The sequence below is a fragment of the Polyodon spathula genome, chromosome 17 (genome assembly GCF_017654505.1).
Source record: "Polyodon spathula isolate WHYD16114869_AA chromosome 17, ASM1765450v1, whole genome shotgun sequence".
In the NCBI taxonomy this organism is placed as follows: Eukaryota; Metazoa; Chordata; class Actinopteri; order Acipenseriformes; family Polyodontidae; genus Polyodon; species Polyodon spathula.
In genome coordinates, this window is record NC_054550.1 from 10,654,926 (window position 1) to 10,672,457 (window position 17,532).

Below are 17,532 nucleotides of genomic sequence, written 5' to 3' on the forward strand. Positions count from 1 at the left end.
GTCTCACCAATTGTATGGGGTTGTTTTGTTTTTGCAGTACAGTTATTTTATACTTTTGCCATTGTTTTGTTTTTGCTATTGTTTATAACCACTTATAACGGATCCCTAAACTAAAATTTTTACCCAGGATTCTAATAAATATCATACATTTTTCACTTTCTACAAACCTAAGGCCAGTACAATATAAAAGTAATTTCCTCAGCCCTAATGGTATCGATGCTTCCCTACTCAAACTTGACAACGATTTAAAATAAAAAGGAAAAGAAAAAAATATTACTACTTAAAAAAAAAAAAAAAATAGTACATTCCCAACCCAGATGCGGTTCCCATTTTACAAAGCTGTTCCATTGCTCCATGCTGAGTGGCTTGTAAATACTCTTGGAGTTGCAAATGTACAAGCTTTTTCAGTTGACAAATCAATTTTGCTATAGTGGTTTAACTGAATATTTGTCATAGGTTCCAGTATTAAACATGAGTTTCACATAAATTTTTTGAGCAACCAGGCTGAAGTAACTCTGAAAGAATAGACAAAAAGTGTTCTGTGCAAGTAATCGTTTCAGACATAGCCACACATGCGGTTTTCAAAACATTTACACATCTACTAGGCTTTTAGGACTGAGTTACACCTGCTTCTTGGTGTAACTTTAATCGCTATAGTTAAAAGACAGACAATTGACTACCCTTTTGAAAGCGAGAGTGGCAGCTGTTTTTATTTTCAAAGTGGTTGCCATGCAGAGTTATCAGAGGATTTGAAGAACTCCACAATGCACAACTTTGTCCATACCCATTGCCACTGCCCTAAGATTATACAGGGGGCTTTCAAACTACTGAGGAAATTTTACACCAAAACGAAAAAAGAAATACATAAATAAATACATATAGAAAAGTAAATATGTATATTTATGTATTTTTCATTTTGGCATTAAAAAAAAAAAAAATCATGTCAAAGACCTATACAAGCCAGTCTACCATGTCCAAATAGTGACTGAGCATGAATAAATATACATGCTTTCTGAAAACGACAGTTATTACAAAAACAAAATAACAATTTCAACACGTTATCCCCTTGTGACAAAAAATGGCGTTGCAGCGACGTCAGGCCAGAAGTCGGAAGAATAACCGAAGTAAATGCAGTTCAAAAAGAGCCGCAGCACGCCGTTTATTTTTAATACACAAAAATAAATAAAATATTTAAACAAAAACAAACGCTTTTCACAGAGCGAAAATAAATATTTTCAAATAAAACAAATCACGAACACAGAAATACAAATATAGGTCAGGCTGGGCGATCGCCTTCCCTGTTGCTATATCTTTTCATATCTTTTCATATCTTTTCATATCTTCTCCTCCCACTCCTCCCACTCCTCTTCCTCTGAACACCCACCTAGAGCAGGGAGAGCTGCAGGCTTAAATACCGTGGCCAAGGGCTTTAACTAGTTCGTAATTATTCGAATTCTATTAATTACGTGACTGCCGGCTAGTTTAACAACGCACTAGCCGACAGCCACACATAACGACAAGGATTTAAATTAGCCACAGGCACAGGACGGGCTGTCAGTCTGGTCTCTGCCAGCATAAACATAAAAACGACAACAACAATAAAACAAAATGCACGGCTACACCGTCATAAATACAATACATAATAAACACAAATAAATAAATCATAATACAAAACACAAAATAAACTGCACAGGGGCAAAGGGGGAAACCCCGTTCTAAAAATAAATACTGGTCAGGTCCGAGCGCAGACAATTAAAACCGTCCTTTTTTTTTTATTTTCATTTACCAGACACTTATCCAAAGCGACTTTCAGAAACTAGGGGGTAAACTATGGTTGCACGAGGATTGCACAGCACTTCACGTGCAGGTAAAATGTAATTGCACTTTATTAATTCACATGCAGTTGTACCGAGACTCCAATTGAATGATTGATTAGCAATCGAGTCTCGGTACAGCTGCATAAAAGCAGCATGTTTTCACTCACTGAAGGTTGTGTGTTCGGTGAGTGGAGAACGAGATTGGAGACGGAGGTAATTAATAGTACATCATAATAACAGCTCACTGTGTTTGTCTGTTTGTTTTTTTGTGAAAAGTGCCTTGTCCTGTGTTTTGTTTGTCTTTCAACCTTTTATTTTTTGTTTGTTCATTTATTAAATGCTGAGCGCGTGCAAGCGTTCAGCTTCACCAAATTCACTGTCTGTTCTGTGTTGGTCCGTTTCTGGTCACCCACTACACCCGTCTTTGTGACAACCACACAGACTTTTGTTTTAACAGTTGTTTAACTTGAAAATGACATTACTGAAAGGAATGTGTTCATAAAAACAGCACTGTCCCACTTGTATGCATGTTATGATATGCACATTTTTTTTTTTTTTTCCCAGATATCACTGACTGCAAGCTGTTGGCAATGGGCAGAGCAGTGCCATTCTAGAATATTCAGAAACATGTCTCGCAACCTCTTAACACCAGTATTGTGCCCAAACATCACTGAAGCTACATCGCAAGCAACTGCTACCAGACACTTGGTGAACAAGTCTTCAGTTACATGAACCTTTTTGAGCACTGACAATAAACTGTTCCCTTCCCTCCCTTAAACAGATCATTAGCAGGAAACTCTTACTGGGTAATTGCATCAGCATGTATACGATTAACGTGCTTTTTTTTGTTTACGGCAGTAGCTTCATCAAGTAAAATTCACTTTAGGAGCCAGCGCTATGACTTGGTCAAACAATGATTTCTTCATTTCAGAGGAAATGTGGTGTTGAATGTTAGAGCATGCCACATTGGAATGCAAAATCCACCCCCTGTCCAGTCCCTTCAACAGTCAATTTCTTGTTCAAAACCATACGCAGGCCTGTCATGCTTCGATTCTTTATAAGCAGTACAGAAGATTCTGACTGTTGCAGGAATTTGAGCAGACTGGACATTTGCAGCTATTTGTAACAATGTATCTTTCTTTGCCTGCTCCAAAATACCAGACACTGCACAATGTGACTTGGTCTGTGCATGTTCCCCTATCTTTTTTTGGAGTGGTTTCTATTGTTGGGTTTTATTGGCACCAGAGGAATTGATAACTTCTCTCACTTCATAACTTCACTTTATTCGTAGAGATTTTTCAGTACCCAAGTTACTGTCTTACTGTCACTGAGACGCAATCGGTTTCTTGCAAACCTCAGGTACTTGCTTGGAAATGTTTCCATCCTGCTGGAAATAAATCTTTGTTATGAGCCATGTTGAACTAATTTGTCATCTTTGCTACCAGTGCTCTGCCTTTCAGAATCATTATCAGCAGAAGTGCTTTCTTCACCACTTTTGCCTGCAGTTTCGTGAACTTGCTTTTCTCCTGTAGGGCTGTCGCTGACAAGTGCAACAGAAGCACTCCTAAACCTTGTTATTTTCTGTGGCTTTTATCAGTCTTTGTATCATTTCTTTTGCTTTCGCACTACCACCCGATTTACAGAAATATGACTATTTTCATCTGACCATGGGACATTATCACAAACACTAGTTTTGCTTGTGCTATCGAAAACTGATGCACACAGCAGTACAACACCCTGTCTCCACGCCCAGGTCACTCAGCTGCCGCAACAACATGCCTGGCATACATAATGACTTGCAGAATGGATACACCTGTGTTTAGAACTTTAAGAAAATGCATTTCAGAGCAAAAAAATAGTCTGAGATGTTTTACTTTCATGGCTGAAGACGTGCCAGGGCTCTGCACCGGCTGCTTGTGCTTATGGCAAGACATGAAAGTTACAATTTCTGACCTGGCTTCTATGATTTCATATAACCAATTTCACGCATGGAAGATGATAACCAAATAAAACACTGTGATAATCTCTAGAAGTATGTTATGTAGGTTGTCACCCCCCCCCACCTCTTGACTGAAAAACTGAACCAATAGAAAATAGCTTTGTCTAGGCAGGTAAAAATAAACACAAGTCCTAACCTAAAAAGTTAAATTCAGTTCCACAACGAGAAAAGGACAAAAAAAAAAAAAATACTAGATGGGTCCTATGAGTTGATCATGTTGCTCAGCACAGGAAAATAGAACAGATCCAGTAGAGAAACAGAAATAACTCCTAGAAAAATAATATCCTATTCTGCCAGAGACGAGAGAGTGCAGATCTACGAGATGCATGGCAAACAAATACTTAATTTCTAAATTTATTTCCATATTAAGAAAATGTAACCACTTTTACAAAAGACCGACAAACAGCAAAACCAAAAATAAATAAAATAAAAAAAAACCCAGACAGACATTATTTGTAATAAATGACAAAGCTCCTCACATACACACACCAAAACACTGAAGTTTTTCAACCCTTAAAGTGTAAGTCACGTAGTTCAAAAAACGTTAGGTTACTTACCATAACACTGTTTCCCGGAAAAAGAAATATCAACCATTAAATCTGAGAGGTAGTTAGCTCGCCTTCATTGCCATACGGAATCAAATAGCGAAGGCTGCTGTGTGACATAGTGTCTTGTTCCAGAATACAACAGACAGGTGGTTACATCGGGCCTATCAGGCAGCTTTTTAAGTATGTACTCAGGTCATGTGATACAAGGGTCATTTCCCAACTCGTAATGACCCTCGTGTCACATGACCTGGCCTGGTCTGCAATGAAGGCGATCTAGCGACCTCGCAAATTTAATGGTTGACATTTCATTTTCAGGGAACCCGGGTTACGGTAAGTAACCTAACATTCCCTTTCAATCTCAAAATGTCAACCATTACGAGTTGGGAAATGTATACCCAAGCTGTCGTAATGAGTCAAAGCAACAACAAGCCTTGCCCTGGCGTGAGCCTAACTGGAAAGCTGCTGCGTAAGAGGGTAAGCTGCATCAAGGACTGGACCTTGATTAAGTGACCCATAGCACACCAGTAACTGGGCTGTCTGTCGCCATGATTGAGACCTATCAATGTAACACCTCAGTTCCCTGACAGGGCAGAGTGTATTAAGTCTCTGATCTGCTTCAGAGGAGAAGGGGGGCGGGTGGAGCGCCTCCAATTTCACCGACTGGTTCAGGTGAAACAACCTTAGCCAGGAAAGCAGGGCTCGTGCGTAAAGTAATGTTATCACCGCTGCTGGCAAAGCGCAAACAGGAACCCTCTATGGAAAGAGCTTCTAACTCACTGACACATTTGGCTGTCCCTGAATGAGCTAGCAGAGTGACAAAATGCAGGCGCCACTTGGGGTGCCGAGGAGACCCCCTCGACAGCAGGTCTTCTGCCTGGTTTGAAATCCTCAACAGATGGACTGCCCTGAAGGACAGAAAAAGCGGTTGTGCCCAGGTGAGCAACTGGAACGCCACTTGGTGCAACCCCGGGGACCGTAGCCCCCCCCCACCCCCAGGTGATTGACATATGCCACAACAGTGGTATTGTCCGTGCGCACTAGTACATGCCTGCCCAGCAGCACTGATTGAAAATGGAGCAGGGCCAGGTGCACTGCCCTCAGTTCCAGAGCATTCATGTGGGTGGACTGTCACCTGCCAGTCCAGACCCCACGGGTCCCCCTGCCATTCCAAACCACCCCCAAATGAGGTTGGAGGCGTCTGTGGTCAGCACCTCTCTCCAGTATATTATACCCATAGTTACTCCCTCGCTGAGGTGGCGAGGATTCATCCACCAGCTGAGGGCACGCCAGCGTGACCGAGACACCTTCAGCCGGCAGTGTCTGTCTCGAGCTGAGTGGGCATTGGGCATTGAGCCATGCCTGCAAGAGGCGCATATGGAGGAGACCGAGAGGGAGGACAGATAGACTGCAGCCAGAAGACCTAGCAACCGTTGGCACAGCACCACCTGCACTGACTGTCTGAGATGGAAAATGGACAGATAGGCTTGCAATGCGATTACCCTGTCAGCCAACAAGGAAGTGAGCATGGAGTGGGAATTCAACCAGATCCCCAGGAAAACCGTCACTTACGCTGGCTGCAGGGGGCTCTTCTCCAGGTTGAGTGTGAGCCCCAGCTGATTAAGATGCTCCGTCACTAGAGCCGTGTGAGACACTGCTTGCTCCCGTGACTGACCAGAGATGAGCCAATCGTCCAAGTAATTGAGGACCCTGACCCCCTGCAGCAGCAGGGGTGCCAGAACTGCATCCATGCACTTGGAGAAAGCCCTGGGAGCAAGAGGCAGACCAAATGGCAGAATTCAGAAATCGTACATGCTGCCTTGAAAGGCAAAGCAGAGGTATTTTTCTGTCATTCGCCTCCACTAACAAGGTGGCAGCAGCAGTTTTAGTGGTTATTTGCATTACGATTAGCCGGTCACTCGAGATCTTTGCATCGTCGCTTTGGTTCACAGCCACAGCCAGCCTCCCGCAGTAACATTTCAAAGCTGCGCAGCTCTTGACAGATTACTGGGCATACTGTCTAAGTCCTCAGACATGGTCCATCAGTGAAACGGTGGACATTCTGACTGTTGTGCAGCTGACCCATATACTTCCCGTCGAGATTCAAGTCTGTGTGTGGCATCATCATCCTAAAAAGACACTCTGCTTGCTGAAGCTTTCTAGGACACCTAGTCAGCTGCTTAAGGTCACCTCACCACAGAAGGCCACTGAGCCTGCAGTACTAAACCCCTTCTTGTAAATATACCTCCCTGCAAATAAATGGGCACCTTTCTTTGATTCAAAGACTATTGTTTCTGAACATCATTCCCACACTACCCCCAGCATCCCACACATATTTATAGTCGAAGTTGTGTTAGAGACAGGCACCCAGTGAATTGTAAATCAAGTATGAAAAACAGGGACATTTTAAATGTTTGAGAAACCAACAAATGCAACTGATTAGTCACGTAGATCTGGCCTTTCCTAACTTTAATCGCTACCGCTGTGCAAACTGGGATGTGTATTTCCTCATCAAGTTTAATCAGGGATTACTTTTTGCCCAGGACTACAGTCCCACAATTCATTGCAGCGATGGTGCATATCTTAAACATGCAAAGTGAAATCAAAATTATTTTATATCAAAAGGATAAAAGAAAGATAATACAAATAATCGCATGTAAAGTTTTAGTTAGTTCACAACAGGTTATATGTTAAATCATACCTTCAGATTCTTATTGATTGGCACTCAGTAATTATGTAGCAAGGTCAACAGAGAGAACGCTATGTTTTGTACTGTGTAATTAACCAGTTTTATTCTATTAATTAATACCAACAACATAAAACTTCTAAAAGGGAATTACTTGGAATATGCAATTATTGGCACACCCCTTCATTTTTACCATAAAAACAAACAATATGTTCAGAAAATAAAAGCCTTGACACCCATTTTGTGTATTTTTATTAAAACTTCATACGTCTATCTTTAGTTTTTTCACATTGTTAAGACACAGTTGGCCAGTAACAGTTGGCCAGTAACATTTCAAAGCTGCGCTAGGCTATGCAGAATCTGCACAGATTTCTGTGGGTGTTGAGTGACGTCTACAGCGCATCTCTGCGATTCTGCGATATAAGTATACAAGTTTCTGTGTATTAAATTAGTATGTAATTGTTACAATCAACCTACTGTAAATAACATCTTGTTGTTTCTTTGCAGCTACCTCAGTGTGGATTGTTGGGCACTGGGAGGAATGCCGTGCCAGGCAAACGCTCGGGCTGGTGGCACTTTTTTTTGGTTTTGTTTATGATTTATTTTTTAATTCCCCTTCTTCCAAACCTGATATCCTAGTGATTCATGCTGGAGGCAATGATTTAGGTAAATTGAAAAATGTAGATTTAACTACTGCTTAATAACAGGAACAGCATTTTATTTAGGTTTGGTGTTGAACTTAAAACACGTTCATGCCTGCCTGTGCTCCCACCCCCACGCAGGAACATTACCCTGCTAACTCCGCCTATTCAAAAATATATAACAATAATAACGATCTGGTTATCTCTTGCCTTTTTTCAATGAATAGAATTGAATTAATAGAAAACAAAAACAAATCAAACTAGCTAGCCTAAACTGATTTTTTTTTTTTTTAATCTCCACAAACTGCACGTTCAGTTGCATCACAGCGCTGATAATGATAGATATAACTAGATATTACTACAGCGCAAACCACCAATATTTGTGTAGGGTGCAGTGTGTGTGTGTGTGTGTGTGTGTGTGTGTGTGTGTGTGTGTGTGTGTGTGTGTGTGTGTGTGTGTATATATATATATATATATATATATATATATATATATATATATCAATGTTGGCCTTCTGGAGTCATCTGAATGCCTTTCCACTTTTTATTAAATTTTAAACCACTTAAATGCCAAACCATAACAAACCATAACTACAATCACTTTAATACTAAATACAGAGGTGGCCTTATTATTGCACTTTAAATTGCAATCAATATGAGCAATTAGGTCTGTAAAAAGTGTTCTTAATCATGAGGTGTCCTTTGCAAGCTTTTACTATATTTGAATACGGATAACATGAACTGAAGCTGCTACTGGGATCTCCTTACCCATAGATAATATGGTACTGATTTGAGACTAAAGAGCCACAGAAGCCACTTTTCTATGTGTATTGCATTGCTGGTTAACAGTTTCTGTCTTCTCGGGCTGCCTGGCAACAATTTATTTACACAATCTTTCCCAACTTCAAAGCACAAACTTTGAAGTCATTTTACATAATGACTGAAGTATTCTGTTGGTTATCTGTGAAATTAGTCAGGATAAAAGAGCAAATTGCTTGTGATATACCGGTACAGATTTGTTTTTTATATGGTCCCTTTCCTTAAAAGTTGGCAAAGGTACACAATAACATTCATTTCTCCATACAAGGTAATGAAAAATGCCTGCAGTAGACGTGAAGTTGTTTTGAAAATACTGGCTGCACTTCATAAACTGAACCACTAGGTGGAGACAAATGTTTCTTAATCTAATGAAAATGTGCATGCTGCAGTTTTTTATGCCGTTGTTTTTATGGTCAGTATCTCGATTTCAGATTTGAATATCAAATACATTTTCCAGTCACATTATTTTGTACCCATTTGAACAAAGCTTGACCAAATCTTAAAGAGAAACTTGGTATGTGTGGATATCTTAACAAATGCATTCTTGTTGTTTAGACCCCTTTTTTATATAATTTTATGTTTAAGTCATCAGCTATGAGTCATCATTGTCTTTTTAAAAACTTGGGAGTAAAGCACGCCAGTGGCGTCAGTGGAGTTGTCAAAACCAGTCTGAAGTCAATCAGATATACTAGAGTTTATGGAAAGTGGACTGGATCTCCTTTCTGATGATAAGTTAATAAAGCTGACATGACAGGTTTTTACATCTTGACGGCAATAAACCCTTGCCTTACCATCCAATTCAGTCTGTGGAAATGCTAACACAGATTTCCATTTGATTGATATGTATCAACAGCCCCTTACCCATGCAGACTAAACATAGAATTATAGCCATGCAGTTCCACTACGCCACTCGGTTTCGTTACATAGCAGCCATGTTTGTATTGCAGACCAAGTAAATGAAAATGACCTCAGAGGAGGCCATTGTAGTGACTTTCTAATGGGTTTGCTGAAGCAGTGAAATGGCCAAAGCACTGCTGGGCAACCAAGCTAGCTCCCTGTTTGATTGGGGAAGCTCAGGCTGTAAGCACCTTAAACTATGACTTGGTGAAGCAGGCCACTCATCAGAGACTGGAGGTCACTAAAAGAGACCCACCACCGTCGTTTCGACACGTACCACCTGCCATTGGGAATGGCCCAGTGTTTCAGGGCAGCTCTTGACAGATTACTGGGCATACTGTCTAAGTCCTCAGACATGGTCCATCAGTGAAACGGTGGACATTCTGACTGTTGTGCAGCTGACCCATATACTTCCCGTCGAGATTCAAGTCTGTGTGTGGCATCATCATCCTAAAAAGACACTCTGCTTGCTGAAGCTTTCTAGGACACCTAGTCAGCTGCTTAAGGTCACCTCACCACAGAAGGCCACTGAGCCTGCAGTACTAAACCCCTTCTTGTAAATATACCTCCCTGCAAATAAATGGGCACCTTTCTTTGATTCAAAGACTATTGTTTCTGAACATCATTCCCACACTACCCCCAGCATCCCACACATATTTATAGTCGAAGTTGTGTTAGAGACAGGCACCCAGTGAATTGTAAATCAAGTATGAAAAACAGGGACATTTTAAATGTTTGAGAAACCAACAAATGCAACTGATTAGTCACGTAGATCTGGCCTTTCCTAACTTTAATCGCTACCGCTGTGCAAACTGGGATGTGTATTTCCTCATCAAGTTTAATCAGGGATTACTTTTTGCCCAGGACTACAGTCCCACAATTCATTGCAGCGATGGTGCATATCTTAAACATGCAAAGTGAAATCAAAATTATTTTATATCAAAAGGATAAAAGAAAGATAATACAAATAATCGCATGTAAAGTTTTAGTTAGTTCACAACAGGTTATATGTTAAATCATACCTTCAGATTCTTATTGATTGGCACTCAGTAATTATGTAGCAAGGTCAACAGAGAGAACGCTATGTTTTGTACTGTGTAATTAACCAGTTTTATTCTATTAATTAATACCAACAACATAAAACTTCTAAAAGGGAATTACTTGGAATATGCAATTATTGGCACACCCCTTCATTTTTACCATCCAAAATAAAAACAAACAATATGTTCAGAAAATAAAAGCCTTGACACCCATTTTGTGTATTTTTATTAAAACTTCATACGTCTATCTTTAGTTTTTTCACATTGTTAAGACACAGTTGGCCAGATTTTCAAAGCATTAACGCAAGTCTTTAATTAAAGCCAATTTTTTGAAAGATTAAAATTCACCAGTAATGTGCAAAACTAAACATTCCTTAGATGTTTAATACTAGTTTTGTATAGTCAATAGGTGTTTTTCTCCTTTCAAAAAACATGAGTTAAAAGACTGATGGAAACGCTTAAAAAATATTGTCTAGCATTTTTTGAGAATATCTTTTGTTACTCTTTTCAACAGATACGTTTCAACTGCTCAATATTTGAAAATTGTGTTCTTTTCACCTGCAACCTCTTCAACTCAGTCAAGCACTATAACATACAAAGGAGATATAAATTATATAGCTATAGCATCAGTGTTTTGATGGCATTGTAGTTCTTGGCACTTCCCCTGGGTGAATCGGGTGCCATTCTTGGACTGGACAAATGCAGCAAGCCAGGGAGAAAGTATCCTGGGAGACAGTCAGCATGGTTTTAGGAAAGGACGATCGTGTCTAACTAAACTCCTTGATTGTTTTGAGTATGCAACATTGAAAATGGATAATTGCAATGCGTATGACACGGTTTATTTAGATTTCCAGAAAGCTTTTGACAAAGTCCTGCATAAAAGATGAATTCTCAAACTGAATGCAGTAGGGATTCAAGGAAATGCATGCACATGGATTAGGGAATGGTTAACACTTTCTGTTAGAAAACAGAAAGTACTGATTAGAGGAGAAAGCTCAAAATGGAGCGAGGTAACCAGTGGAGTACCACAGGGATCATAATTAGGTCCTCTGCTATTCCTAGTCTACATTAATGATTTAGATTCTGGTATAGTAAGCAAACTTGTTAAATTTGCAGATGACACAAAAATAAGAGGAGTGGCAAACATTGTTGCAGCAGCAAAGGTCATTCAAAATGATCTAGACAACATTCAGAACTGGGCAGACACATGGCAGATGACATTTAATAGGTACTGCACGCAGGCAGTAAAAATGTGCATTATAAATATCATATGGGAGATACTGAAATTGAAGAAGGAATCTATGAAAAAGACCTAGGAGATTATGCTGACTCAGAAAAGTAGACAATGTAGGGAGCTATAAAAAAAGGCCAACAAGATGCTAGGATATATTGTGAAAAGTGTTGAATTTAAATCAAGAGAAGTAATGTTAAAGCTTTACAATGCATTAGTAAGACCTCAGTTCTGGTCACCTCGCTACAAAACAAGAAAGAGTGCAAAGAAGAGCGACTAGAATTATTCCGGGTTTAAAATGCATGTCATATGCAGACAGGCTAAAATAATTGAATCTATTCAGTCTTGAACAAAGAAGACTACCTGGCAATCTAATTAAAGCATTCAAAATTCTATTTTGACAATATCGACCCAAGGGACTTTTTCGACGTGAAAAAAGAAACAAGGACCAGGGGTCACAAATGGAGATTAGATAAAGGGGCATTCAAAACAGAAAATAGGAAGCACTTTTTTACACAGAGAATTGTGTGAGTCTGGAACCAACTCCCCAGTAATGTGGTTGAAGCTGACACCCTAGGATCCTTCAAGAAGCTGCTTGATGAGATTCTGGGATCAATAAGCTACAACCAAACGAGCAGATGGGCCGAATGGCTTCCCCCTCTTAAAAATAAACAATATTGTATCTGGAAATGTTTAATTGTTATTGAAATGAACGTCAATATATGTTTTATTTATTTAGCGTGACCAGTTATTTAACCACTATATTTCTCAGGAGACCTAAAGGTCAGAGGGCATCCTTCGATCCTCAGGCTAATTGCCTCTTTACACCCAGGAGCTGTACCGGCCCCAGGAGGAGACCAGCCCTGCAGGTCTCTGCTTTCAGCTCACCGGGTGCTTGGCCATTAGAAAAAGCTCCTGATGATTTTGCTTCCATAACCCACTGGAGTAACAGAGCCAATGCTCCCTGTGCAATCCCTAGCAAAGATCAGAAACTGATCTGTATGATGATTCGGGTAACCGTATGAATCACTCTGCACACCACCTGGCTGTTCCTTTACTAAATGAGCCAGGGACCCCTAAAATATATCATTTAAAATTTTTTATGTATTTCACCTCTCAGGTTACTTGACAGTGTGATTCAATTGAACACACACCACGATTACTATTTAAAAAAAACCCCAAAAAAACATTTATTTTAAATTTAACATTGTATTTTTTACCTACTCCACAACAATATTTCATGCACTTCCAAATGGTTTGCTGTGCCATATTTCTCCATTGGATACATTCCCCTTAATTCATCTTGAAAATAACAAGGACAAACTTGTTTTTATTAAATGGAATGAAAAAAAGTATAAACTAGGGAGCAATTAAAAACGGATACATAGATAATGAGAAAGGCGAAAATATTTGGAAAATTCAAGGGAAAAATATGAACTTGAAATGGTTTGGATAGTGTTGAAAGTCTCAGTGTATTCCTCTGATAGGGAGGTCAGTATGCGTTCCCTGTAGAGAAATGTAGAAAATCCCCTCATGTATGGCCTAATTTTGTTGCTGCACAAAAGTTTCCTGGCCTCACAGATTTGGACTGATCTATTTAAACAAAAAAATGTTCCAGATACAGTAAATGAATACTTTGCTCCCAGGGGCAGCGCTGAGGCTCTGTGAAGGCGACATTTCCTACTGGTCTGCAAGTCATTCTGCTCATGCTTTGACCTAACTCCATGATGAAAGGTCCAGTATTAACATTCCAGTATTGTATGCCTCAATGGGGTTAAGCTTTCCATGAATAAATAGAGGTTACTCCATAACCACTCTTAGAGCACCATGTATAGTTACATCAGTGAGGGTAGCTGATTAGCACGTGAGACCCCAAACTATGCATCTTCAACTTGGGACTTGTTTGATGCTCGAAGGAGGCAGAGTAACAGGCTTAACATAAACAATCAGCAATCAACAGTCTTTTTATTAGAGGTCGGCACGGGTACAAGAAAACCTGGGTACCCATCAGGTTTTAAATTATCTGGGTCTCTTTTTACTACACGTATCGATTTATTAATTTGAGAATTTAAAGAAAATGTAGAAATACATGAAGCCTTTTCTTATCAATGTTTTACAGAAAACAATAACACATAGCGAGCAGCAAGTAGACCTCAATAATAATAACTGAGGCAACTGTTCTTCTCAGGAACTAAATCTGAGAGAAAACAACATAATAACATCCTGTTGGATTATGTCAGTGATAACTGTGTGATCTGTTAATAGTGTGGCTTCCAATAGGGATACGTTATCTACAGTTTGCACAAATATAGTTTCTTACCAAAAAGATAAAATAAGTTATTTAAAAACAAATAAGCAAATAAATAAAAATGAAATAATGGGAAGCACATTAAGTAAGTGTGCATCCTTCTTTGAATAAAATATTTCCTTACAAATTCTATATTCTCCTACTTGGTAAAGAAATTCAACCCAATGCTTTGCTTGGATGCTATTATTATGTATTGACAAGACAGAATTTAATGATCAAGAATGGCACTTTTTTTGTTATAACCAAACACAAGCACACATTTCCCAACTAACTCTTTTGCAATGTTGTCAAAACCCAGCTGGCTCAATTTACAGTAGCTATGGCAACAGACCATAATGTAATAGCAGTGCTGTACTACTGCATTAGTTTTAAAACTAGACATAACAGCCATGTTACAACAACAACAACAACAACAACAATAACAGCGGAATATGGCCAATATATGTTGCAAAGAATCCCACAGCATTAATTAAGATTAATAACAGTATTAAAACTGACGTGTTTATTATTATTATTATTATTTTGATATTTCCAGTGCTGAAAAAAGGTTACACAAGTCTATAGATCCGAAGGGACTAAATGTAGTGTACTATATAGTATTTAAATATCTATGATGCACTTAAAACTTTAATATATGTTGTTTTTTCTTTTTTTAAACTTTACCCGAAAAAGATCCGGTTCTGGATTTTCTAGCCGTGCCGACCTATCTTGATTCATCTCTGCAGATTATTATTTTTTTTCTAGCAGTTTTATCTTTTGGTCTTGTAGCAACAGCCAGCATAGATAGTTAATCATAACTATACATTTCTTGTTGCTGCTGCTTAGTATGTATTATTTCAATAGTTCAGCGCATGATCTTTTCAATGTCTTTTTACCCAATCCACCCTCGACTTGACTTGAACTTCGTAAAGGTGTGTTCCGGGCTCTGTCTGTGGTAACTAAAAAAGCTGGTATGTTGAGATCAGATAAAAGAAATCAGTCACAAATGTGTCAAAAAGTGGTAATAGAGCCGAGCTTTCTGTCACCACGTTACACAAAGAACGAGGATGTAGAAATTAGCTTGTCTGTGGCTACATTCAATTTCTTACATGTATCAAATAAGCTCACTTCTATTTTGCTCCTACTTTGCATCCAAAACAGCATCAGTATCTTGTTTAGCATAATGAAAGTTAATAAATATTTAAAAAATAATATTTCTTAAAGATTTGGTATTTCCAAAGGGAAAATAACTTCTGTACTTAATATTTCATTTTTGGCCATTACTTGTATTCAAAATTCTAACAGACCCTTGTTATCTGCTGTGGTGCAAAATCTTAGTAAATCTAGCCTAATGGGTAATCTACAGAGCTGGGAAGATGTCCCTGTGGCAAAGTGCCCCGCCCCTGTGTGTATTTTGTGTGTTAATGTTGGTGTATAGTCATTGGTACAGGGGATATAAACGGGTCTGTGTAACACGAGTGTTTAAAATGTATATTTGTATTTAGGCACGAGGATTGCACAGCACTTCACGTGCAAGTAAAAAGAAATAATATGTGAGCACGGGGAATTGCACTTTATTAATTCACGTGCAGTTGTACTGTGACTCCAATTGAATGATTGATTAGCAATCGAGTCTCGGTGCAGCTGCATAAAAGCAACATGTTTTCACTCACTTGGGGTTGTGTGTTCAGTGAGTGGAGAATGGGATTGGAGACGGAGGTAATAATCAAAGTAATAGTTAAAATATCAGCTCACCGTGATTGTCTGTGTAGTCCATTTTGTTTGTCTATTTATTTTGGCCAAAGTGCCGTGTCCTGTGTTTTGTTTGTCTTTACAACCTTTTATTTTCTGTCTGTTCATTATTAAATGCTGAGCGAAATCAATCGCTCAGCTCCACCCAGCTCCACCTCTCTGTTGTTTATTTCTTGGTTCCTGTTTCTGGTCTGACGTCACCCATTACAGACAGTCCCTTATAAAAAAATACCTGTAATCAATTAAAATTGATGATATTAAGGATCCTACAACATTGAAATATTTACTGTAGTTTTTTTTTTTTTAACAATATGTCCTTCTCACAATGCTTAAAATCCATTTCTGTTTTGTTCATGCAAGCACCATAACCATGAACATTTGGGTTGTCACAAAAAAAAAAAAAAAGGTCAGAGCAATGATCAACCTGACAAAAACACCAGCAGACTGTGACGTCATACAGTTTAATGTGTCCAAATGCCTGCTCTAATGACTGCCTGAATGGGGTTTTCACACAGCTAATGGGCCAGCAGATGACAAAAGTTGTTTGGTCAATTTATGAGATGAGACCTTTAAAAAAACTTTGGGAGCAGATACATACATGGTTCACCTGTATGGTGAAATACTCCTAGTCATCCACTAATATATTTAGCAAGGTAAACATGTTTAATGAAATGGAAAATTAAATTGCTCCTTTTTAGCCATATGTGCAAAAGTCTTGCCACATTGGTCACCAAGTGATGGGGACTATAAATATGGCCACTCCAAAGCTAACTTTCACAGCTACTTTCCACTACTCGCTATCTTCTAAGTTCTGATTTTCCCCTGAAGAGGTAAGCATTATACTTTTACTATTGATATTTTTGCTAACCATTGCTGTGATACTGCAAATCTAGGATCTGTGAGCCTGGACTGAAGGTGTGTGTGTTTGGAAGGGCCATTTCATGAAAGAACTCCTCAAGTTTAGGTCTTATATTGTGCTTGTTCTAGTGGTACCAAAAATACAGTTTTTATACTATATGATTCACTTTTTCAATTATATTCTCTCATTGACCTTTAAAAGGGTTAAAAGGGTTTCTGGTTTAAACAAGTTTTTTAAAAAGTGTAACATATTGTTATGGATTTCCAACTTTTGATCTTATGATACATTAACAGAAAAGTCAAACATAATAAAAAACTTAAGAGTGTTAGTAAGCTATCTCAGCTAAATCTGGCAAATTGGCTATTTTGGATTTATTATTTTATTTATTTAAAAAAAAAACAACATGTGGCTATTGAGGGCAGTTTAACAAGAATTTGGGCAAAAACAACAATCAGGATTTACGTCAGTTCGAGTAAAAGAACTAGGAACTGGCACAAGCCCATTGTTTGGCATTCAGACCAAAGAAGGGGCATACAATGACATTGTATTGGCTAACAAAGTGATGAGCCAGACAAGATTTGAGATCCTTTCCAGCTTGGGTTGACTGAATTGGCTAAAAGAAACAAAAAAAACCCAACAACATCATAAGTGCCTAGTCAAAATAGAACAGGTCTCCACCCTTTGCGCCTATCAACCGAAAGCTTGTGCCATCTTTTGGAATGCATCAGACATTAATCCCTGTCAAGTTACTAAGCAAACTATGCGTACATAGCAAGATAACAACTTTTATTAACATTGTCATGCCCAGAACCCTGGGTTAAGTAGCACGAGTTATTGTGCTGATTAGAAATGACAAACACAAATGTTTGTTTGATCTTACCATCTGGAAGGAGTACACCTGAGGCAACCATGAGATTACATTTCAGTATTAATTAGCCTTGAGTGGATTCACTTTTGTG